Source organism: Scyliorhinus canicula, chromosome 8 (assembly GCF_902713615.1).
Source record: "Scyliorhinus canicula chromosome 8, sScyCan1.1, whole genome shotgun sequence".
Lineage (NCBI taxonomy): Eukaryota > Metazoa > Chordata > Chondrichthyes > Carcharhiniformes > Scyliorhinidae > Scyliorhinus > Scyliorhinus canicula.
This window is the reverse complement of record NC_052153.1, coordinates 110,029,832-110,052,885: the sequence shown is the minus strand read 5'-3', so window position 1 is coordinate 110,052,885 and position 23,054 is coordinate 110,029,832. Positions and strand designations below refer to the sequence as shown.

The 23,054-nt window shown below is 51.7% G+C and overlaps 1 protein-coding gene across 2 annotated transcripts in view; it reads left to right on the top strand.

The window, feature by feature from the left end:
• Window positions 1–23,054, top strand: part of commd10 (COMM domain containing 10) — a 159,047-nt gene that overhangs the window by 96,948 nt on the left and 39,045 nt on the right. Inside the window, exon 6 of one of the 2 annotated variants that reach the window (XR_005461617.1) lies at window positions 14,905–15,048. The exons of the other annotated variant lie outside the window; for it this stretch is intronic. The gene's annotated coding sequence lies outside the window, so the exon portion shown is untranslated. The remainder of the gene's footprint in view (window positions 1–14,904; window positions 15,049–23,054) is intronic. 2 annotated transcript variants of the gene reach the window in all.

The window sequence follows — 23,054 nt, the reverse complement described above, 5'->3', positions numbered from 1 at the left end:
CTGGAGTTTCATCGGCCTGATTGTCAGAACTTAGTCACATGTGACTTCACACAGCACTGATGTATGAGAAACTGGAGTATAAAGTGCATTTATTCTGCTCTCCAATCTCACCCTATTGGCCCCCACTTTAACCCCTCCTCCCAGAATGTACTTCTGTCTACTGCTGATGTAAGTGAGAACTTCAGGTGAGTTCAAAAGTGATAATGTAACCTGCCCTGCTGCTGTATTGGTTATTTTTCATTGTACTTATTAGCTTTAAAGGTTTTGGTGTTGAGGAATTGATCATTTGACCTCTTTAGGCACCCACCGACTATCTGCATGAGGGCCTTCCAAGTCAGCATAACTTAGATTATTTCCGAATGAACATGGGAACAATAGTGGTCCATTTAACCTTTTGAGCCCATAGAGTCATTCAGTTTGATTGTGGTTGATCTGTACCGATGCACCCAATTTTATTCCATATTTGCCCATCAGAAATCATCCATCTCAAAGCTCCAATTGATCCTGTATCCATAGCCTTTTGGGGGGGGGATTGATTTCCGATTTCTTCTACTCTTAGTGTGGTAAAAGAGCTTTCTGATTTCACCCATAAATGGCATTACTCAAATTTTAGGATTTTGTCTCCTTGTTCAGGAATTCCCCCACCAGAGGAAATAGTTTCTCTTTTTCTACCCTATCAAAAGAATATAAGCTCTAAGCAGTAGCTTGTAGCGATACCCCTTCCAAGGCCAGTATATTATTTCCCAGGTAGGATGCCCAGAACCAAATACAGTATTCTCTTCCTAAAAAGGTTGTGGAAGCAGAGCTTTTGAATATTTTTAAGATGTGGAGATTCCGGCATTGGACTGGGGTGGGCACAGTAAGAAGCCTTACAACACCAGGTTAAAGTCCAACAGGTTTGTTTCGAATCACCTAGCATTTGGAGCACTGCTCCTCCCTCGGGTGAAGAAGAGGTGGGTTCCAGAAACATATATTTTTAAAAATAAATTTAGAGTACCCAATTATTTTTTCCAATTAAGGGGCAATTTAGCATAGCCAATCCACCTACCTTGCACATCTTTTGGGTTGTGGGGGTGAAACCCACGCAGACACGGGGAGAATGTGCAATCTCCACACGGACAGTGACACAGGGCCGGGATTCGAACACGGGTCCTCAGCGCCGTAGGCAGCAATGCTAACCACTGTGCCACCGTGCTGCCCTTTCCAGAAACATATATATAGACAAAGTCAAAGATACAATACGATGCTTTGAATGCGAGTCTTTGCAGGTAATCAAGTCTTTACAGATCCAGAGAGAGGGGCAGTCACAGGTTAAAGAGGTGTGAATTGTCTCAAGCCAGGACAGTTGGTAGGATTTTGCAAGCCCAGGCCAGATGGTGCGGGGTGAATGTAATGCGATACGAATCCAAGGTCCTGGTTGAGGCCATACTCATCTATGCAGAACCTGGCTATAAGTTTCTGCTCGGCGATTCTGCGTTGTCGCGCATCTCCTAGGAGAACGCTTACCCGAAGATCTCAGGCTGAATGCCCTTGACTGCTGAAGTGTGCCCCGACTGGAAGGGAACATTTCTGCCTGCCGATTGGCGCGCGATGTTTGTTCGTCCGTTGTCACAGCATCTGCATGGTCTCACCAATGTACCACGCTTCGGGCCATCCTTTCCTGCAGCGTATGACGGAGAAAACATTGGCCGTGTCGCACGAGTATGTACCACGTACCTGGTGGGTGGTGTTCTCACGTGTAATGGTGGCACCCATTTCGATGATCTGGCACGTCTTGCACAGATTGCCATGACAGGATTGAGTGGTGTCATGGCCGCTGTTCTGAAGCCTGGGTAGTTTGCTGCAAACAATGGTTTGTTTGAGGCTGCGCAGTTGTTTGAAGGCAAGGTGTGGGGATGACCTTGGCAAGATGTTCGTCTTCGTCGATGACCTGTTGAAGGCTGCGAAGAAGTTGTCGTAGTTTCTCCGCTCCGGGGAAGTACTGGACGACGAACGGTACTCTGTCAGTTGTGTCCCGTGTTTGTCTTCTGCAAAGGTCGATGCGATTTTTAAGATAGAGGTGGACAGATTCTTGGTAAGCATGGCGGGGTGATAGGTTATCGGGGGTAGGAGGAGTGCAGATTTGAGGTTACTATCAGATCAACTAAAGTCTTATTAAATGGTGGGACGGGCAGCATTTCCGGTGGACTGAATGGACATACATAAGGTGACTCTGAGATCCGATTCTTTGCCTATGGGGGGTTGGTGCAGTGCGGCGCAGTGTTTGGGTGCGGCATGGGGGATTGGAATGGTGGCTTTGGTGGAGAGGAATTTGGTCTTTTTCCTCGGGTGGGGATCATCCTGTTAGCAGGTAGTCTGGTTAATGGAAGTGAAGTGGGGGGGGCGGAGGCGGGGAGAGGTGATGGGGGGGGGTGGGGTCACGGTTGGGTTGTCGGCGTGTGTTGGTTGTCTTAGTTTGTGGTTTGGGTGTGGAGGGTGGCGCCTGTGAGGCAAACTTTTTATTTTTGTGTTTGGGATGGGGAGGGGTTAGATGGAGTTTTGAGTATAAGAATTGGCAAGTCATGTTGCAGCTGTATAGAACCTTAGTTAGGCCACACTTGGAGTATAGTGTTCAAATCTGGTCGCCACACTACCAGAAGGATGTGGAGGCTTTAGAGAGGGTGCAGAAGAGATTTACCAGGAGATGTAAAGCAGAGATGTTGCCCTGTATGGAGGGCATTAGCTATGAGGAGCGGTTGAATAAACTCGGTTTGTTCTCACTGGAACGACGGAGGTTGAGGGGCGACCTGATAGAGGTCAACAAAATTGTAGGGCATAGACAGAGTGGATAGTCAGAGGCTTTTCCCCAGGGTAGAAGGGTCAATTACTAGGGGGCATAGATTTAAGGGGCGAGGGGCAAGGTTTAAAGTAGACGTGCGAGGCAAGTTTTTTTTACACAGAGGGTAGTGGGTGCCTGGAACTCGCTGCCGGAGGTGGAAGCAGGGATGTTAGTGACGTTTAAGGGACATCTTGACAAATGCATGAATAGGATGGGAATAGAGGGATACGGACCCAGAATGGTAGTGGTCACCTTGAGGTGAAGGAGATATGAGTCTGGAGGAATCCATTGAAAGGTGGATGTGGCTGATCATGGCAGCGGAGGAAAGGGGCATGAAGCCCTGCGACCAGACTGGTCTCTTGGAACCCATTCAAGGACTGAATTGGCCAATCAAGAGATCCTGTGTCTTCGCCCACTTAAAAGAGTTTTTGAAGGCAGATGTTGTGTTCATGCAAGAGATGCGTTCGTGGGCTGTGAATCAGGCGAGATTCAAGAAAGGATGAGTGGACAGGTATTTCATTCAAGGTTAGATATGAAAACGGGTGGGGGAGGGGGGTGTTGCCATGCTGATTAGTAAGAAGGTGGCCTTTTTGGATAGCAGAATAGTGGGGGATCCAAGGGTAGGTATGAGATGGTGAGTGGGAGTCTGGAGGGTGTGACCGTGGCATTGAACATCTATGCTTCCAAATGGGAGGATATGGATTTCATGAAAAGGGTGCTTGTGACGGTTCCGGACCATGACATGCACCGTTGGTTACGGAGGTGGGGGGGGGATTTTAACGCTGTTCTTTATCTCAGGCTGGATCAGCACGTGTCCCAAGTCCTTGAAGGTGTTGGCAATTGCAAAGTAACTGGTGGGATTTATGGAACAAATGGGGTTTTGGACCTGTGGCGGTTTGGTGGACCGAGAGCAAAGGAATTTTCGTTCTTTTCTTTTCTCATGTAGGGATGTTTGTTTGTTTTTCTCATGTACATTGGGTGTGTTCCCAGATTGATTATTTTTTTTTGGAGGGGGGTCATGGACGTTACACTGTTGGCGGGGGTGGTTGGCATGGAGTACTCGCCGATCGCGGTGTCGGATCATGCGCCACATCTTGTGGACCTCTGTATGGAGAAGGGGGTTCCTAGCGGCCGCAGTGATAGCTGGATTGTGGTATTGTTGGCTAATAAGGAGATTTGTAAAAGAAAGGGGTGGCCATACAACTTATGTAGAGCTTAATAAAAGTGAGGAGGTCTCTGCCACCGTGCTGTGGGAGGCGGTAATTGGGGGGGGGTAGTTTATTTTGATTTGGGCACATGAGGATGAAGTGGAACAGTTGGAGAGGCAGAGATTGGTGGAGACCATTCTGGAAGCAGATCGATGAGCTATTCAGTGGCCTCTGAGGAGGGAATGTTGAAGGAGATGGGGTTTGAGCTTGACTACGGGAAATGTGGTGGGGCAGCAGCGTCGGGCTAGGGGCTGTACGAGCATGAAGAGAGGGCTAGCAGGTTGCTTGAGCACCGGTTGATGTGGTAGGCAGGAAGGGAGATTGAAGGGAGGATTCGGTGGGGGTACTGGTACGGTGGCCACTGAGTCAGGGAAGGTGAATGGAGTGTTTGAGGTCTTCTACCAGGGGATGTACATATTGGAACCCTCACGGGGGGACTCAGGAATGAGATGGTTCTTGGATGACCTGGGCTTTCCAGTGGTCAAAGAGGGGTTGGTGCAGGGGTTGGGTGTCCCGATTGGGCTGGGGAAGTGATAGGGTGTGTGGGTTTGATGCCATCTGGGAAGGCCCCGGGTCTGAACGGGTTCCCAGCAGAATTGGATAAAATATATTTTACAGAGCTGGAACCCCTTTCAGTGGAGATGGTTAACGAGTCAGTTGGCAAGGGTGAGCTTCCGCCCACATTGACACAGACATCAATTTCACTTTTTTTGAGGAAGGATAAGGACCCAGAGGAATGTGGATTGTATTGTGTGATATTGCTGTTGAATGTGGATATAAAATGTTGGCTACGATGCTGGCAACACGGATGGAGATTTGTGTGTCTGGCATGATAGATGAGGACCAAACGGGATTAGTGCAGGGGCGGCAGCCAGAACATAGAACATTACAGCGCAGTACAGGCCCTTCAGCCCTCGATGTTGCGCCGATCTGTGAAACCACTCTAAAGCCCTCTAAAGCTGTCGGCTAATATTAGGAGACTGTTAAATGTGATTATGATGCCCTCTGGGAGGGAGTCTGGATTCAGGAAATGGAGCTGATAGTGTCTATGGACGCGGAGAAGACCTTTGACGGAGTTGAATGGGAGTATTTATTCAAGGTGCTGGGACGGTTTGGGTTTGGGCAGGGATTTGTGATTTGGCTTTGGTTGTTTTACAGGGCCCCCACGGTGAATGTTTGCATGAATAATGTTAGTTCGGGGTATTTCCATCTACACTGGCGAATGAGGCAGGATGCCTTGATTGGTGATCAAGCCTTTGGCACTTAAAGCTTCAGGGGGATGGAGCACCGAGTCTCCCTGCATACGGACGACCTGTTGTTATACGTCATGGATCTGGTGGAGTTTGGATAGGATTATGGGTATATTGACTTCGGTTCATTCTCAGGGGAAAAGCTCAATGTCGGAAAGAGTGCCATGTTCCCAGTCAATGCTCCAGGGAGGGGCTTGGAGAAGTTGCGTTTCAACTGGTCAAGTTGAGTTTTCTATATTGGTATACGAGTGATGCATAGTTAGGCCCAATTGCAGGCAGCACAGAGGTTAGCACTGCTGTCTCACAGAGCCAGAGATCCAGGTTCAATTTCAGCCTTGGGTGACTATGTGGAGTTTGTCCATTCTCCCCATGTCTGCATCGGTTTCCTGCAGGTGCTTTGGTTTCCTCCCACTGTCCAAAGATGTGCTAGTTAAGTGGGTTGGCCATGCTAAATTGCTCCTTAGTGTCCAAGGATGTGCAGGTTACGTGGGGATAGTGGGATGCTCTTTCAGAGGGTTGGTACAGACTCGATGGGCCAAATGGCCTCCTTGTGCACTGTAGGGATTCTATGACTTTGATAAGTTGAATTTGGCAACTTTCTTTTTAAAATTCAGAGTACCCAATTCAGCGTGGCCAATCCACCTACCCGCACATCTTTTGGTTGCTGTGGCAAAGCCCACGCAAGCTCGGAGAATGTACAGACTCACATGTACAGTGACCCAGAGCCGGGATCGAACCTGACCTCGGCACTGTGAGGCAGCTGTGCTAACCATGTCGCTAGAATTTGGCAACGTTGATGGTGGGGGTAAAGGAGTCTTTTACGAGGTGTGATGTTCTACCTCCTTTGTTAGCTGGGAGGGTTAGCATGAAGGTCTTGTCGAAGTTTTTTGTTTATTTTCCAGAATCTTCCAGTTTTTATGCCCAAGCCTTTCTTTGGAAGGATGATGGGATGATTTTAGAGTTTATATGGGCAGGTAAAGTATCCAGGATTAGGTTTAATATCATAAAGTTGCCACAGTTCCATGCTCGCTCAGTTTTGCCAATAATCATTTGTGTGGACTCTTATCTAATTCCTTCGAGGAGTTCACATTGTGTTCCATCACGCTAGTAACTGCCTCAAAAGGTTCAACCCGGTTAGTCGGATGTGACCTATTCTTCACAAATTCATGCTGACTACCTTTTTTTTTAAATAATTTTTATTGAAGAGATTTTTTTGTACATGAAAATATTTACCCCCCCTAACCATAGACTATTACAAAATATTCCCTCTTAACAAATATCCCCCCCCCCGCCCGACCCCCCGCGCGCGCTGTCCCTCCCCCCTCCCCCCCAAAAACAAACAGAGCAACAATTAACATCAAACATGAACTGCGAACAAATTTGTCCGCATTACAGCCTTAAATAGCCCACCACACCCGTTGTTGCCCCCCCCCCCCCCCCCCCCCCCCCCCGGGTTGCTGCTGCTGCGACCTCTGCACCCTATCTTTGATCCAAAAAGTCGAGGAAAGGCTGCCACCGCCTGAAGAACCCTTGTACCGACCCTCTCAGGGCGAATTTGACCCTTTCCAACTGGATAAAGCTTGCCATGTCATTAATCCAAGTTTCCACGCTTGGAGGCCTCGCGTCCTTCCACTGTATCAGTATCCTTCTTCGCGCAACTAGGGACGCAAAGGCCAGTACTCCGGCCTCTCTCGCCTCCTGTACCCCCGGCTCCACCCCAACCCCAAAAATCGCTAGTCCCCATCCTGGTTTGACCCTGGATCCCACCACCCTCGACACCGTCCTTGCCACCCCCTTCCAGAACTCCTCCAGTGCCGGACATGCCCAAAACATATGAACATGGTTCGCTGGACTTCCCGAACACCTGACACATCTGTCCTCACCCCCAAAGAACCGACTCATCCTTGTCCCCGTCATATGGGCTCTATGTAGCACCTTAAATTGAATGAGGCTAAGCCTCGCACACGAGGAGGAAGAATTAACCCTCTCCAGGGCATCAGCCCATGTCCCATCCTCTATCTGCTCTCCCAGCTCCCCCTCCCACTTGGCTTTCAGCTCCTCTACTGATGCCTCCTCAGCCTCCTGCATTACTTTGTATATGTCCGATATCCTCCCCCCTCCGACCCAGACCCCCGAGAGCACCCTATCGCTCGCCCCCCTACTGGGGAGCAAGGGGAACCCTTCCACCTGGCGTCTAGCAAATGCCTTCACCTGCAGATGTCGAAACACGTTTCCCGGGGGGAGCCCGAATTTCTCCTCCAGCTCTCTCAGGCTCGCAAACCTCCCATCTACAAACAGATCCTTCAGCTGCCTGATGCCCACCCTGTACCAGCTCTGGAATCCCCCGTCCATATTCCCCGGGATGAATCTATGGTTCCCTCTTAACGGTGCCTCCATCAGACCTCCCACTTCCCCCCTGTGTCGCCTCCACTGCCCCCAGATCTTGAGGGTGGCCGCCACCACTGGGCTCGTGGTATACCTCGTGGGAGGGAGCGGCCATGGCGCCGTTACTAGGGCCCCCAGGTTTATGTTGCCACAGGACGCCCTCTCCATTCGTTTCCAAGCTGCCCCCTCCCCTTCCATCATCCACTTGCGCACCATCGATACATTAGCCGCCCAGTAATACCCCGAAAGGTTGGGTAATGCCAGCCCTCCACTCTCCCTACTCCGCTCCAAGAAGACCCTCCTCACCCTTGGGGTGCCGTGCGCCCACACGTAGCTCATGATCCTGCTCGTCACCTTTTTGAAGAAGCCCCTAGGGAGGAAGATGGGCAAGCACTGGAATAAGAACAGAAACCTCGGGAGGACCGTCATTTTAACGGACTGCACTCTGCCCGCCAGCGACAGCGGCACCATGTCCCACCTTTTAAATTCCTCCTCCATCTGTTCCACCAGCCTAGTGAAGTTCAACTTGTGGAGCGTCCCCCAGTTCCTTGCCACCTGCACCCCTAAATATCTAAAACTCTTTCCTGCTCTCTTCAACGGGAGTCTCCCGATTCCCTCTTCCTGGTCCCCTGGGTGTATCACAAATACCTCACTCTTACCCAAGTTTAGCTTGTACCCCGAAAAGTCCCCGAATTCTGCTAGCAGTTCCATCACCTCCGGCATTCCCCCTTCTGGGTCTGCCACGTATAGCAGCAGGTCGTCCGCGTATAGCGATACCCGGTGTTCCTCCCCGCCCCTTGTCAGCCCTCTCCACCCCCCTGAGCCCCTCAGTGCCATCGCCAACGGTTCAATTGCCAGTGCGAAGAGCAGGGGGGACAAGGGGCACCCCTGTCTGGTCCCCCGGTGGAGCCCAAAATACTCCGATCTCCTACCATTCGTCACTACACTTGCCGTCGGGGCCGAATAGAGCAGCTTCACCCATTTAATAAATCCCTCCCCAAATCCAAACCGTTCCAGCGTCTCCCACAGGTACTTCCACTCCACCCTATCAAATGCTTTCTCCGCGTCCAATGCCACCACTATCTCCGCCTCCCCCTCCACTGCCGGCATCATGATGACGTTTAGCAGTCTCCGCACGTTCGTATTGAGCTGCCGCCCTTTCACAAAACCCGTCTGGTCCTCGTGTATCACCCCTGGCACACAATCCTCTATCCTGGTAGCCAGGATCTTTGCCAGCAGCTTGGCGTCCACATTCAGGAGCGAGATAGGCCTATATGACCCACACTGCACGGGGTCCTTGTCCCGCTTCAAGATCAGAGAGATCAGTGCCTGCGACATTGTCGGGGGCAGAGCCCCCCCCCTCCCATGCCTCGTTGAAGGCTCGCACCAGCACAGGGCCCACCAGATCTGCATATTTTTTGTAAAATTCCACCAGGAACCCGTCTGGCCCCGGCGCCTTCCCCGACTGCATATGCCCAATCCCCTTGACTAGCTCCTCTAACCCTATCTGCGCCCCCAGCCCCTCTACCAGCTCCTCTTGGACCTTGGGGAACCTTAGTTTGTTCAAGAAGCCCTCCATCCCCCCTCCCCTCGTCGGCGGCTCTGACCGATACAGCTCCTTATAGAAGTCTCTGAAAACCCCATTTACTTCTGGCCCCTTCTGCACTATGTTCCCACCCCTCTCCCTCACTCCCCCAATTTCTCTAGCCGCATCCCGCTTGCGGAGCTGATGCGCCAACATCCTGCTCGCCTTCTCCCCATACTCATAAATCGCACCCTGCGCCCTTCTCCACTGTGTCTCCGCCTTTCTGGTGGTCAACAGGTCAAACTTAGCCTGCAAACTACGCCGTTCCCCCAGCAGCCCCTCCTCTGGTGCCTCCGCATATTTCCTATCCACGTCCAGAAGCTCCCCCACCAGCCTCTCCCTCTCCTGTCTCTCCCTCCTTTCCCTATGTGCCCGTATGGAGATCAGCTCCCCCCGGATCACCGCCTTCAGGGCCTCCCATACCATCCCCACCTGCACCTCCCCCGTGTCATTAATGTCCAGATATCTTTCAATGCTCTTCCGGACCCTCTTATACACCTCCTCATCCGCCAGCAACCCCACATCCAGGCGCCACAGCGGACGCTGGTCTCGCACCTCCCCCATTTCCAAATCTACCCAGTGTGGCGCGTGGTCTGAGACCGCTATGGCCGAGTACTCCACTTCCCGTACTTTCGGGATCAGTCCCCTGCTCAATACAAAAAAGTCAATTCTAGAATAGACTCTGTGGACATGGGAGAAAAAGGAATACTCCCTCGCCCTCGGCCTCCCAAACCTCCAGGGGTCCACCCCTCCCATCTGCTCCATAAACCCCTTTAACACTTCTGCCGCTGCCGGCCTCCTACTCGTCCTTGAACTCGATCTGTCCAACACGGGGTCCAGCACTGTGTTGAAGTCCCCCCCCATGATCAGGCCCCCTGCCTCCAGGTCCGGAATGAGGCCCAGTAGGCGCCTCATGAAGCCAGCGTCGTCCCAGTTCGGGGCATACACGTTAACCATCACCACTTTCTCCCCCTGCAGCCTACCCTTCACCATGACATATCTACCCTCTTTATCCGCCACCACCTCCGCCGCCACGAACGACACCCTCTTCCCTACCAGGATCGCCACCCCTCGGTTCTTTACGTCCAGTCCTGAGTGGAACACCTGTCCCACCCACCCCCTTCTCAGGCGGACCTGGTCCGCCACCTTCAAATGGGTCTCTTGTAGCATTGCTACATCCGCCTTCAGCCCCTTCAAATGCGAGATTACTCTCGTTCTCTTGACCGGCCCATTCAGCCCCCTCACATTCCAAGTGATCAGCCGGGTCGAAGGGCAGCCCGCCCCTTTCCCCTGCCGACTAGCCATATCCTGTCCCCCGCTCGCCCCGAGTCAGCCCTCCCTTTCTGACCCGCTCCCCATGGCGATGGCGCCCCCCCCCCCCCCCCCCCCCCCCCCCACCCCTCCAGTCCTCAACTTCTCCTCCCTGGCCTTTTCAGCAGCAACCCGGTGGCCCCCCCTTCCCCCCCTCCCCCCCCAGGCTAGGACCCTTCCTAGCCGCGATGCACCCTCCATAGTACTTCCGTAAGTCAGCTGGTTTACGCTGACCCGGCTGCCCCTGCCACACTCCGGCTCCTCCCGGCATGGGGGACGTCCCCCCCCTTACCACCCCTCCTTGACCCCGCTCCAGCGCGGGAAAGGGAGCCATTGCTGACCACGCCCCTTACTCCCACCCCCCTCCCTCCTCTGCCCCGTGCGCGGGAAACCAGAGGAAAGCCCGCGCTTTCGCCCTGCCCCTCCCCGCCCCTCCATCTTCAGTTCCACCCCCGTCCCCGATCTCACACCAATAAATACAAAACAACCAAAAACCCCACAAGAAACACATACCCCCGGCACTCCCCCCCCACCCCGCCCTCCCAACATAACATTATAAATAACAGGAAAAAGAGACAAAAAACTGGTATAGAGAACAAAAAAGGTCCAAAAATACGGCCAAGTGAAAATCCAACCAAAAGAAAGCCACGTGACCAGCTTAAAGTACCAGAGCGGCAACGACCGCCAAGTATCCCCTGGTTCTAGTTCGAGTCCAGCTTTTCTTCCTGGACAAAGGCCCACGCCTCCTCCGGGGACTCGAAATAGTGGTGCTGGTCCTTGTAGGTCACCCACAAGCGCGCTGGCTGCAGCATCCCGAATCTGATTCTCTTGGCATGCAGCACCGCCTTCGTCCGGTTGAACCGGGCCCGCCGCTTTGCCACCTCCGCACTCCAGTCCTGAAAGATCCTCACCGTCGAGTTCTCCCATTTGCTGCTCCTCTCTCTCTTGGCCCACCTCAGCACCCTCTCCCGGTCACTGAATCGCTGGAACCGAACCAGCACCGCCCTCGGGGGTTCGTTTGCTCTTGGCTTCCTGGCCATTACTCTGTAGGCCTCCTCCAATTCCAGGGGCGAAGGGACGGCCCCTGCCCCCATCAGTGAGCCCAGCATTTCTGCCACATACCCCTGGAGGTCCGACCCCTCCAGCCCTTCTGCCAGGCCCAGGATCCTCAGGTTTTTCCGCCTCATGCGGGTATCCATCTCCTCCAATCGGTTTTGCCATCTCAGGTGGAGTGCCTCGTGCACCTCCACCTTTCCCACGAGGACCGTGGCCTCCTCCTCCCTCACAGTCATCTCCTGCTGCAGCTCCCGAATTGACGCCTCTTGGGTCGCCTGTGCCCCCATCAGCCTGGTGGTCGTCGCGTTCATCGACTCCAGCAGCTCCACTTTCAGCTCCGTGAAGAAGCGCAGGAGAGCGGCCTGCTGCTCCTCCGCCCATTTCCTCCAGTCCTCGGGTGCGCCGCCGGCCGCCATTTTGGATTTCTTCCCCCGCTTTTTTCGGGGAGCTGCTGCCGCTTTTTTTCCTGCCCCACTTCGGGTGACGACCATAAATTTTTCGGGGTTCACCTCTGGGAACCTTCCCCCACCGGGAATTGCCGTTCCAGCGCCGTTAGGGGCCCTCCAATCGGCCCGAAAACACCTTCCTAACAGGAGCAGCCAAACATGCGACTTAGCTGGTCATAGCCGCAACCGGAAGTCCCCATGCTGACTACCTTTGATCAACTAATAATCCAAATGCTCAGTCACTTTATCTCGGGAGGACAGATTCCAAAAACATTTCCCACAAGTGATCCATCCACTGTTTACTCTTTTCCTTTTTGCTTCTGATAATGAGAGAATGCTCTCTTTAACCTTGGCCTCAAATGGACATGCTTAATGTGAATGTTTCCAACATTAGTCGTACCGATCACCTCATTGACTGAGACATGCAACATTTTGCTTTAGACCTGCAGCATGAAGAACTGAAATTTCAGTTCCCATCATTCCTGCCTTGGACTGACCTATTTCTTATCATCAATGCCCCAAATGCTGTTGAAAATCCTAAATGTTATGGCATAACTTTGTTATAATGAGAAAGAATTGGAATCTGCATTTTAATATGTGACGACAGTATCGTCCACCTTATCCACATATTTTGCTAAATTCCAATCTCCGTAGACTGTAGTAGAAGTTGGGCAATTTTGAAAAGCTAGAAATGTGATCTTTGTGAAGGTGTAGATGTGTGCTTGGAAGTTCATAGAGATATATAAACATAGAAAATAGAAGCAGGAGGAGGCCATTCAGCCCTTCAAACCTGCTCCGCCATTCATTATGATTATGGCTAATCATCAAGTTCAAGTTCATCTCGGGCTCAAGTATAAGGCGATGGTTACGGATAGACTCACAGTTGCCAGGAAGAGGATGAAGTCAATGACAAAGGAAAAGATTGTGTGTCTGGGGACCAGAGATAAAGGGTGGGATTTACCGACCACACGGTTGCATGTTTTTTGGCGGTGGAGGTGGCCCGTCAGCGGGATCTACTGGCCAACAGGATTTCCTGTTGACTGCACCCCTCGTCTCTGGGGAAACCTGTGTGCTGGCATGGAACTAGAATTTCCCGCCAGCGTGAATAGCTAGTAAATCCTGCCCAATGACTTTGTCTTGCCAATTATAGCTAATTTTATACTGAATATCAGAATGGTCACAGCACAGCAGGAGGCCTTGTGTCCAATGAGGGCCATGCTGGCCCTCGAAGAACAACTCATTTAATCCTGTTCCCCCACCTTTTCCCTGTAGCCCAGACAATGATCCAATTCTCTTCGGAAGTCCTCAATTGAATCTGGCTCTACCACACTCACAGGCAGTGAATTCCAAATCCTAACCACTCACTGAGTAGGAAAAAGGTTTTTCCTCATGCCACCATTGCTTTAGTTGCCATTCACCTTAATCAGTGTTTTTTGGTTTTCAATCCCTCCACCAATGAGAGAGATTTCTCCCTATCTATTCTGTCCAGCCCCTTCATGATTTTGAAAACCTCTATAAAATCTCCTCGTGATCATCTCCTCCAAGGAGAACAGCCAATCTATCGACATAGATTCATAGAATTGCTACAGCACAGAATGGCTGCAGCACAGAATGGCTGCAGCACAGAAGAAGAACATTCAGCCCATTGTCTGTGTCAGCTCTCTGCAAAAGCAATTCAGATAGTTGCCCCTGGAACTATTCTTGTGAATCTTTTCTGCATTGTCGCCAGTGCTGTCATTACCTCCTAAACAGTGGTTAGCACTGTTGCTTCACAGCACCAGGGGCCCAGGTTTGATGCCCATCTTAGGTCACTGTCTTTGTGGAGTCTACATGTTCTCCCTGTGTCTGTGGGTTTCCTCCAGATGCTCCGGTTTCATCCTTCAAGTTCCAAAGATGTGCTTGTTAGGTGAATTGGACATTCTGAATTCTCCCTCCGTATACCTGAATAGGCATTGTAGTGTGGTGACTAGGGGATTTTCACAGTAACTTCATTGCAGTGTTAATGTAAGCCTACTTGTGACACATTATCATTAAAGAGTGATGGCTAAAACTGGATATGGTACTACAGCTGAGGCTGAAGTAGTGTTCACCATAACCTTAGTTGTGTACTTGATGCCAGTATTTACAACGTCTGGATGCTATATGTTTTATTAACCACTTTCTCAGCCTCGCCTGTCACCTTCTGTGATTTGTGCACATATATCCCCAAGTCCGTCTGCACATTAGAATTGTATCTGTTATTTTATATTGCCTCTGCCCATTCTTTCTCCCAAAATTAATCATTTTACACTTCTGTGCAATGACTTTCATTCTGCCACTTCGCCACCCATTCCACAGCCTATGTAAGTCATCTTGAAGTTTAAAACTACCCTCCTCATAGTTCAAAATACTTCCAAATGTTGTGTCCTGTACACTCAAATCTAGATCATTCATTTATTTATTTATATATATATATATATATATATATATATATATTTTCCACTTTATGCTGCAGTCCAAAACCGTGGGCATACCACGGTAGCATAGTAGTTAGCACCATGGCTTCACAGCGCCAGGGTCCCAGGTTCGATTCCCGACTTGGGTCAGTCTGTGTGGAGTCTGCACTGCACGTTCTCTCTATGTCTGCGTGGGTTTCCTCCGGGTGCTCTGGTTTCCTCCCACAAGACTCAAAAGATGTGCTATTGGGTCATTTGGACATTCTGAATTCTCCCTGTGTGTACCCGAACAGGCGCCGGAATGTGTGACTGGGGGCTTTTCACAGTAGCTTCATTGCCGTGTTAATGTAATCCTACTTGTGACAATAAAGATTATTATATAAAATCAATTCTTCACGACTGTTTTTCAGACAATTTCGTATCCATGTTGCTAGTGTTGCTTTTATTCCATGAGCTCCAATTGCGCTCCTATGTCTGTTTGTGACACTGTATCAAATGTCTTTTGGATGGCACGTACACCACATCAACTGCATTACTTTCATCTCCACTCTCAGGTACGCCATCACAAAAACTTGAACAAGTTAAACATTGTACAACCTTGCAACGTGCTTGGCTTTATAATCTATACGTTGAGAAAATGTGTTTTGATTTTAAACAAAATCTTTCAAATGCTGGAATTGCATTTTTTCCAGATGCTTGAATTGTTTGTTTAATATGCAAAAACCATGTGCCTTTGAAACAATGATGTGTGTTCTCTACTTTGTTTACTTCACAATTGGTGAAGTGTTTTTCTGAGGAATTCTGATTAGCTGTAGGCTCTGGATGATTTGATTCTGCTGTGTTTCGTGAATAAATTGAAGCTGTTTTAGTGCTTTGCCTTTAATGACATGGTTCCACCCTGTCTCTAAGAATTACAAATGTTGAGTGAGCTTTTCTTTTTGTTAACTCTGAGAAACCATGCTGTGTGATACAATATGGTACATAAAGACAGCTGAGTTCACAAAGTAGAATTAATCGAGAAGAAAGTACAACATGGTATGATATTTTAAAAATCACAGAATTGGACTTCCGGTTATGGCTATGCGGAGCTAAGCCGCATGTTCGGCAGCTCCCGCCAGGAACGGACTTTTGGGCTCTTTTTAAGGCCCCCAGCTGTCCTTTTCGATGTTTCCCGACGTGGGAAGGAGTCAGCAACATTTCCCCAGCAGTATATGGCCTGGACCAGGAGTGGGGCGAGTAAGAAAGTGGTTGCAGCGCCAAAGCAGAAGCGAGGGAAGAAGCACAAGATGGTGGCGGGCAGAGACCAGGAGGCAGTGGGTGCAGGAGCAGCAGGAGACTCTCCAGTGCTGCTTCAGGGAGCTTAAAGCGGAGCTGCTGGAGCCGTTGAAGGCTTCAATTGACAAGCTGCTGGAGACCCAGACGGCCCAGGGGGTGGCGATCCGACAAAAGGCCTCCGAAAGAGAGGACGAGACCTTAGGCCTCGCGGTGAAGGTGGAGATGCACGAGGCGCTCCATAAAAAATGGCAGGAGAGGTTCGAGGAGATGGAGAACCGGTCGAGGCGGAAAAAGTTGCGGATCCTGGGTCTTCCGGAAGGGCTGGAGGGGTCAGACATGGGGGCCTACGTGGTCATCATGCTAAATTCGCTGATAGGAGCTGGGTCCTTTCAGGGGCCCCTGGAGCTGGAGGGGGCCCACAGAATATTGGCAAGAAGACCCAAGTCGAATGAGCCGCCACGGGCGGTGCTGGTGCGGTTCCACCGGTTTGCTGACTGGGAGTGTGTGCTCAGGTGCGCCAAGAAGGAGCGGAGCCGCAGGTGGGAGAACACAGTGGTACGCATCTACCAGGACTGGTGTGCGGAGGTGGCAAATACGAGGGCCGGGTACAATCGGACGAAGGCGTGCTGCACAGGAAGGGAGTAAAGTTCGGCATGCTGCAGCCGGCGCGTTTGTGGGTCACCTACAAGGACCGACACTTACTTTGCGTCCCCGGAGGAGGCGTGGGCCTTTGTGCAGGCCAAGAAGTTGGACTCACACTGAGGGTTGGGTGCGGGGGTCTGCATGTAACTGTTATATTTTGAGGGGGGGTTCTCTGTTTAATGTTGGTTCTTTGTTGTTTTTAGGGCAGGTGGGGCACTGTTTTCTGCTTGGGTTTGTTGGATGAGCTCAAGGAGGGGGACAGACCTGCAGTGTGGGGGGCTGATGGTGTAAAGGGGGGTTGGGGCCCCGCGAGGGGACCGGGCTGGTAAAGGGAGCTGCTTCAGAGGAGGTGGTGTCGGGCAGGTGGAAAGCGCGGGCTTTTTCCCGCGCTGAGGGTTGGTGGGGCCGGAGCTGGGAAGCGCAGGCTTTTTCCCGCTTGAGAGCGGGAGGGGGAGGAGGAAAGCCTGCTGGTGGACACTGGGGAGGAGGGGAAGCCCCATGCTGGGAGGAGTGGCCGGGGTCAGCAGGAGTCAGCTGACTTGTGGGAGTGCAATGGAGGGAGCAACGCAGCTGGGGGGGGGGGGGAGGGGTACCGGTTTGCTGGTGGAATGGCCAAGAAGGAGTTGGAGTATGTAGAGGGGCTCGGGATGGGGGTTTGCTGCCGTGGGGAACGGGCCGGGCGGGGGCGCGGGCACATGGGCTGAGAAAGGGTAATGGCTAGTCGGCGGGGGAGGGGGGCAGGTAGCCCCCTGATCCGGCTGATAACCTGGAATGTGAGGGGACTGAATGGGCCGGTCAAATGGGCCCGCATGTTTGCGCACCTGAAGGGGCTGAAGGCGGATGTGGCCATGCTTCAGGAGACGCACCTGAAGGTGGCGGATCAGGTTAGATTTGAGGAAGGACTGGGTAGGCCAGGTGTTTCATTCGGGGCTAGATGGAAAAAATCGGGGGGTGGTGATCCTGGTGGGGAAGAGGGTGTCGTTTGAGGCGTCGAATGTGGTGGCAGACAGCGGCGGGAGGTATGTGATGGTAAGCGGCAAGCTGCAGGGGGAGCGGATGGTGCCGGTCAATGTATACGCCCCGAATTGGGACGATGCGGGTTTCATGCGGCGCATGTTGGGCTGGATTCCAGATTTGGAGGCGGGGGACCTGATAATGGGGGGGGATTTTAACACGGTGCAGGATCCGGCACTGCATCGATCCAGATCCAGGACGGGTAGGAGGCCAGCGGCGGCTAAGGTGTTGAGGGGGTTTATGGACCAGATGGGAGGGTGCATACATGGAGGTTCGCGAGGCCGAGTGCCAGGGAATTTTCATACTTCTCCCACGTGCATCAGGCCTATTCCCCGATTGATTTTTTCGTTATGAGTACGGCGCTGATTGCGAGGGTGGAGGATGCTGAGTATTCGGCGATAGCCATTTCTGACCATGCCCCGGACTGGGTGGACCTCGAGCTGGGGGAGGAGAGAGACCAGCGTCCGCTTTGGCGCTTGGAGGTGGGGCTGCTGGCGGATGAGGAGGTGGACAGGCGGGTCCGAGGATGTATCGAGAGGTACCTGGAGGCCAATGACAATGGGGAGGTCCGAGTGGGGACGGTCTGGGAGGCACTGAAGGCGGTAGTCAGGGGGGAGTTGATTTCCATTCGAGCCTACAGGGAGAGGAGAGAGCTAAGAGAGAGGGAGAGACTGGTGGGGGAGATGGTGAGGGTGGACAGGAGATACGCGGAGGCTCCGGAGGAGGGATTGCTGAGGGAGCGGCGTAGTCTCCAGGCTGAGTTCGACTTGTTGACCACCAGAAAGGCGGAAGCTCAGTGGAGGAAGGCACAGGGAGCGGTATATGTATATGGGGAGAAGTCGAGCAGGATGCTGGCGCACCAGCTCCGTAAGCGGGAAGCGACCAGGGAGATTGGTGGAGTTAAGGATAGGGGAGGGAATGTGGTGTGAAGGGGGGTAGACATTAATGGGGTCTTCAGGGACTTTTGTGAGGAACTGTATTGGTCCAAACCCCCAGCGGATGAGGGGGGGATGGGGTGCTTTTTGGACCGGCTGAGATTCCCGAGGGTGGAGGACGGACAGGGGGAGGGACTGGGTGCACCGGTTGAGCTGGAGGAGCTGGTCAAAGGGATAAGGAGCATGCAGTCAAGGAAGGCGCCGGGACCAGATGGGTTCCCGGTCGAATTCTATAAGATGTATGCAGACCTGTTGGGCCCCTTGTAGGTTAGGACCTTCAACGAGGCAAGGGAAGGGGGGGCTCTGCCTCCGACGATGTCTCGGGTGCTGATTTCCTTGATCCTTAAGCGGGTCACGGTTCCCCTGAAGTGTGGGTCATACAAGCCGATCTCACTCTTAAATATGGACGGCAAGCTGTTGGCGAAGATTTTAGCCACGAGGATAGAGGACTGTGTGCCGCAAGTTATCCACGAGGATCAAACGGGGTTCGTGAAGGGGAGGCAGCTGAACACTAACATATGGAGGCTCTTGAATGTTATAATGATGCCGGCGGTAGAAGGGGAGGCAGAGATAGTGGTGGTGTTGGACGCGGAGAAGGCCTTTGATAGGGTTGAGTGGGGATACTTGTGGGAGGTGCTGGAAAGGTTCGGGTTTGGGGAGGGGTTTGTCAGGTGGGTGAGGCTGTTATTTGAGGCCCCGATGGCGAGCATGGCCACGAATAGGAGGAGGTCGGTGTATTTTCGGCTATACCGAGGGACGAGGCAGGAGTGTCCCTTGTCCCCCCTGCTTTTTGCGCTGGCAATTGAACCCCTGGCCATGGCGTTGAGGGAGTCGAGGAACTGGAGGGGGCTGGTGAGGAACACCGAGTGTCGCTTTATGCGGATGACCTATTGTTGTATGTCGCAGACCCAGTGGGGGGATGGCTGGAGGTGATGAGGATTCTCAGGGAATTTGGGGATTTCTCAGGGTACAAGCTCAACTTGGGGAAGAGCAAGCTGTTTGTTGTACACCCGGGGGACCAGGAGGGGGGAATTGGTAGGCTCCCACTAAAAAGGGCGGAGAGGAGCTTCAGGTACTTGGGGGTCTAGGTGGCCAGGAGCTGGGGGGCCTTGCATAAGCTTAACCTCACAAGGCTGGTGGAGCAAGTGGAGGAGGAGTTTAAGAGATGGGACAAGTTGCCGCTGTCTCTGGCGGGTAGGGTGCAATCAGTCAAGATGACGGTGCTCCTGAGATTTCTGTTCCTGTTCCAGTGCCTCCCCATCCTTATCCCGAAGGCCTTTTTCAGGCGGGTTAACAGGAGCGTTACGGGGTTTGTGTGGGCGCATGGGACCCCGAGGATGAGATGGATGTTCCTGGGGCAGGGCTCGGGGGGGGGGGGGGGGGGGGGGCTGGCGCTGCCCAACCTCTGTGGGTATTATTGGGCTGCCAACGCAGCGATGGTGCGTAAGTGGGTGATGGACGGGGAAAGGGCAGCATGTAAGAGGATGGAGATGGCGTCCAGTGTGGGCACGAGCCTGGAGGCGTTGGTAACGGCGCCGCTGCCGCTCGCTCCAACGAGGTATACCACGAGCCTGGTGGTGGCGGCTACCCTCAGAATATTGGGGCAATGGAGACGGCACAAGGGGGAGGTGGGGGCCTCGATGGGGTCCCCGATACGGGGGATCCACCGGTTTGTCCCGGGGAGAATTGACGGCGGGTTCCTGAGTTGGCACAGAATGAAATGAAAATGAAATGAAAATCGCTTATTGTCACGAGTAGGCTTCAAATGAAGTTACTGTGAAAAGCCCTAGTCGCCACATTCCGGCGCCTGTTCGGGGAGGCTGTTACGGGAATCGAACGGTGCTGCTGGCCTGCTTGGTCTGCTTTCCAAGCCAACGATTTAGCCCTGTGCTAAACAGCCCCTGAACAGGGCAGGTGTTAGGAGGTTGAGGGACCTGGGTGAGCTGGAAGGGAAGTTCGGGCTCCCCCCGGGGAACACCTTTAGGTACATGCAGGCAAGGGCGTTTGTCAGGCGGCAGGTGGCGGAGGTCCCTCTGTTGCCACCATGGGTGGTCCAGGACAGGGTGCTCTCGGGGTTTTGGTTGGAGAGGGGAGGATCTCGGCAACGTACCAAGTGATGCAGGAGGTAGACGAGGCCTCGATAGAGGAACTGAAGGGTAAATGGGAGGAGGAGCTGGGTGAGGAGATTGAGGAGGGGATGTGGGTGGACGCCCTAGGAAGGGTGAACTCCTCTTCTTGTGCAAGGCTTAGCCTCATACAGTTTAAGGTGCTGCATAGGGCTCACATGACCGGGATAAGGATGAGCCGGCACTTTGGGAGCGAGGACATATGTTCTGGGCATGCCCAGCCCTGGGGGAATTTTGGAAGGGGGTAGCAAGGACGGTGTCGAGGGTGGCGGGATCCAGGGTCAGGCCGGGCTGGGGGCTCGCAATATTTGAGGTTGCAGAGGAGCCGGGAGTGCAGGAGGCGAAAGAGGCCGGCATTCTGGCCTTTGCTTCCCTAGTAGCCCAGCGGATGATTCTTCTTCAGTGGAAGGATGCGAGGCCCCCAAGCGTGGAGGCCTGGATCAACGATATGGCGGGGTTTATTAAATTGGAGAGGGTGAAATTTGCCCTAAGGGGATCAGTGCAGGGGTTCTTCAGGAGGTGGCAATCATTCCTAGATTTCCTGGCAGAACGGTAGAAAAAGGCCAGCAGCAGCAGCAGCAACCGAGGGAGGGGGGTCGTCTCTTTGTTTTGGGCTGAAGGGACGTGTATATTTGTTCTTTGCTAATGACGGGCGTTAATTTATTTCTTCCTTTTTGTATACACGGGGTGGGGGGGGGGGGGGGCGGTTTGTTCTTTTCTTAGTATTTTTTGTTATTGATATTTTGTGAAAATTTGAATAAAAATTATTTATTTATTTTTAAATCGCAGAATTGCCCCTTTTGAAAGGAAGAAATGGTACATTTCATTCATTGGTTTAAGGGAGGTTGGTTGAATATCGGTTGCTACTCTGTAAATCCGTGAAAGCAAACAGGCAGCTTCGTCAAAAGGTGAATAATTTATTTGTGGGTTAGTAACTAGAGATCAGTATTGCAAACCTCAATGAGAGATCTGCTGTGGAGTTGGGAAACATGATGTAAGAGGAGAGTAGAATAATAAATAAAAAGTAGTTTAGTTATTTTGGTTTCTTTTCCCTGGCTTCTATGCGCTGCCATCTCCAACTTGACACACCAGTAATTGTGTGATCTAAAGAAATGTATGAAAGTCCATGTTCTCTTCTCCCCCCAAGCTGCCACCCAAATGCATGCTGCAGGCAAAGTTGCTGGGACATACTGGGCTACAAAGAAAATTTGAGAAACTACTATTTTTCTTAATTTTCCTGCACACAGTAGATAATGGTGTTAATTGATTCATGTGCTGTCACTGCATTGAGCGTTTTAGAATCTTGATTTTCAAGGGACAGATGTTTTTTGCAATTATTGGCACTGATTATGTAAACTTTTGAGTGTGCAATTAAATTAAATCAAATCCTCCCATTTAATGGTTGAAAGATTATACGAATGGATTAAAATTCTGCCAGGAACCTCTGGCTTTGTAGTTAGTTTAGCTGTTAGCCTAGATGTACCCAATGTGTGACAACGAAAGTATTGTTACAAGCACCTTATGAATATAATGATGTTGAGCTCCAGGAGGCAGCAAGGTGATAAAGAGCTTTCAGCTGTTTAAAATCACCGCCTTAACAAACTTTTATAGATGGCTTTACTGGCTTCAATTATGTCGAGATTTCAAAAGTTCCGCAATCATAATAATCTATAGCCTGAAGGGCATCACATTATTTTCCTTTATATTTCTTCTTAATCATATGTTTTCTCCCTTTCTCGAGTTCTTTTGTGGTTAAACTTGATGAAAAGAACAGAGCGCAGCACAGACTTGTTTTGAGTTCTTTTGGTGTGGATTTAAATTTGATCTTTTTTTTAAAAGTGAGATATAATTTCTTCAGAAATGCTCAGACTAATTTATAATAAATAAAAACCAAAGTGCTGGAAATACTCAGGTCTGGCAGCATCTGTGAAGAGAGGAGCAGAGTTACCGGGGGGCGGGTGGGGGGCGGGGGTGCGCAGTGTATCTCTATTGGAAGAGCATTCGGTGCCTATTCAAAGGAAGCAACATTGGGAAGGGGTGACCTGCAAAGAGATACCCCACTGTAATTCCTACCAACTCCCTGCATGCACTCCCCCACGAAACCCCACCTGCCATCTCTCTCCTTTGACCTGGATCCTGGGCCTTGAATGGTTGTCCTGGCAGCAGCCACATCTACCCTGGTGGCTCTGCAGAGACTGGCGGCTCTCAGTAAGCAGAGGCCCCCCCGCCTCCCCAGTGTCCTGATACCACAGAAAGACCCGCTATTGGCCTGTCTGATTGCCTTTTACTACCGGCAGACTTTCCTGGAAAGTTATGAAGCAGGGCGGCTCGCCAGCTCTCAAGCCAGTGGCTGAGACTCCAGTCACCGGCACAAGCTTCTGCCCAATGTTAGTTCTAACAAAAAGTTATATTAGACACGACATTAGTTCAGTTTCTGTCTCCACCAAAGCTGCAACCCGCTGATTATTTCCACACTTTTTATTTCAGCTTTCCAGCAGCCGCAGTATTTTGCTTTCAGACTAGTTTATCCTTAGCTTGATGAATTGTTCTTTTCCATCTGTATACTGA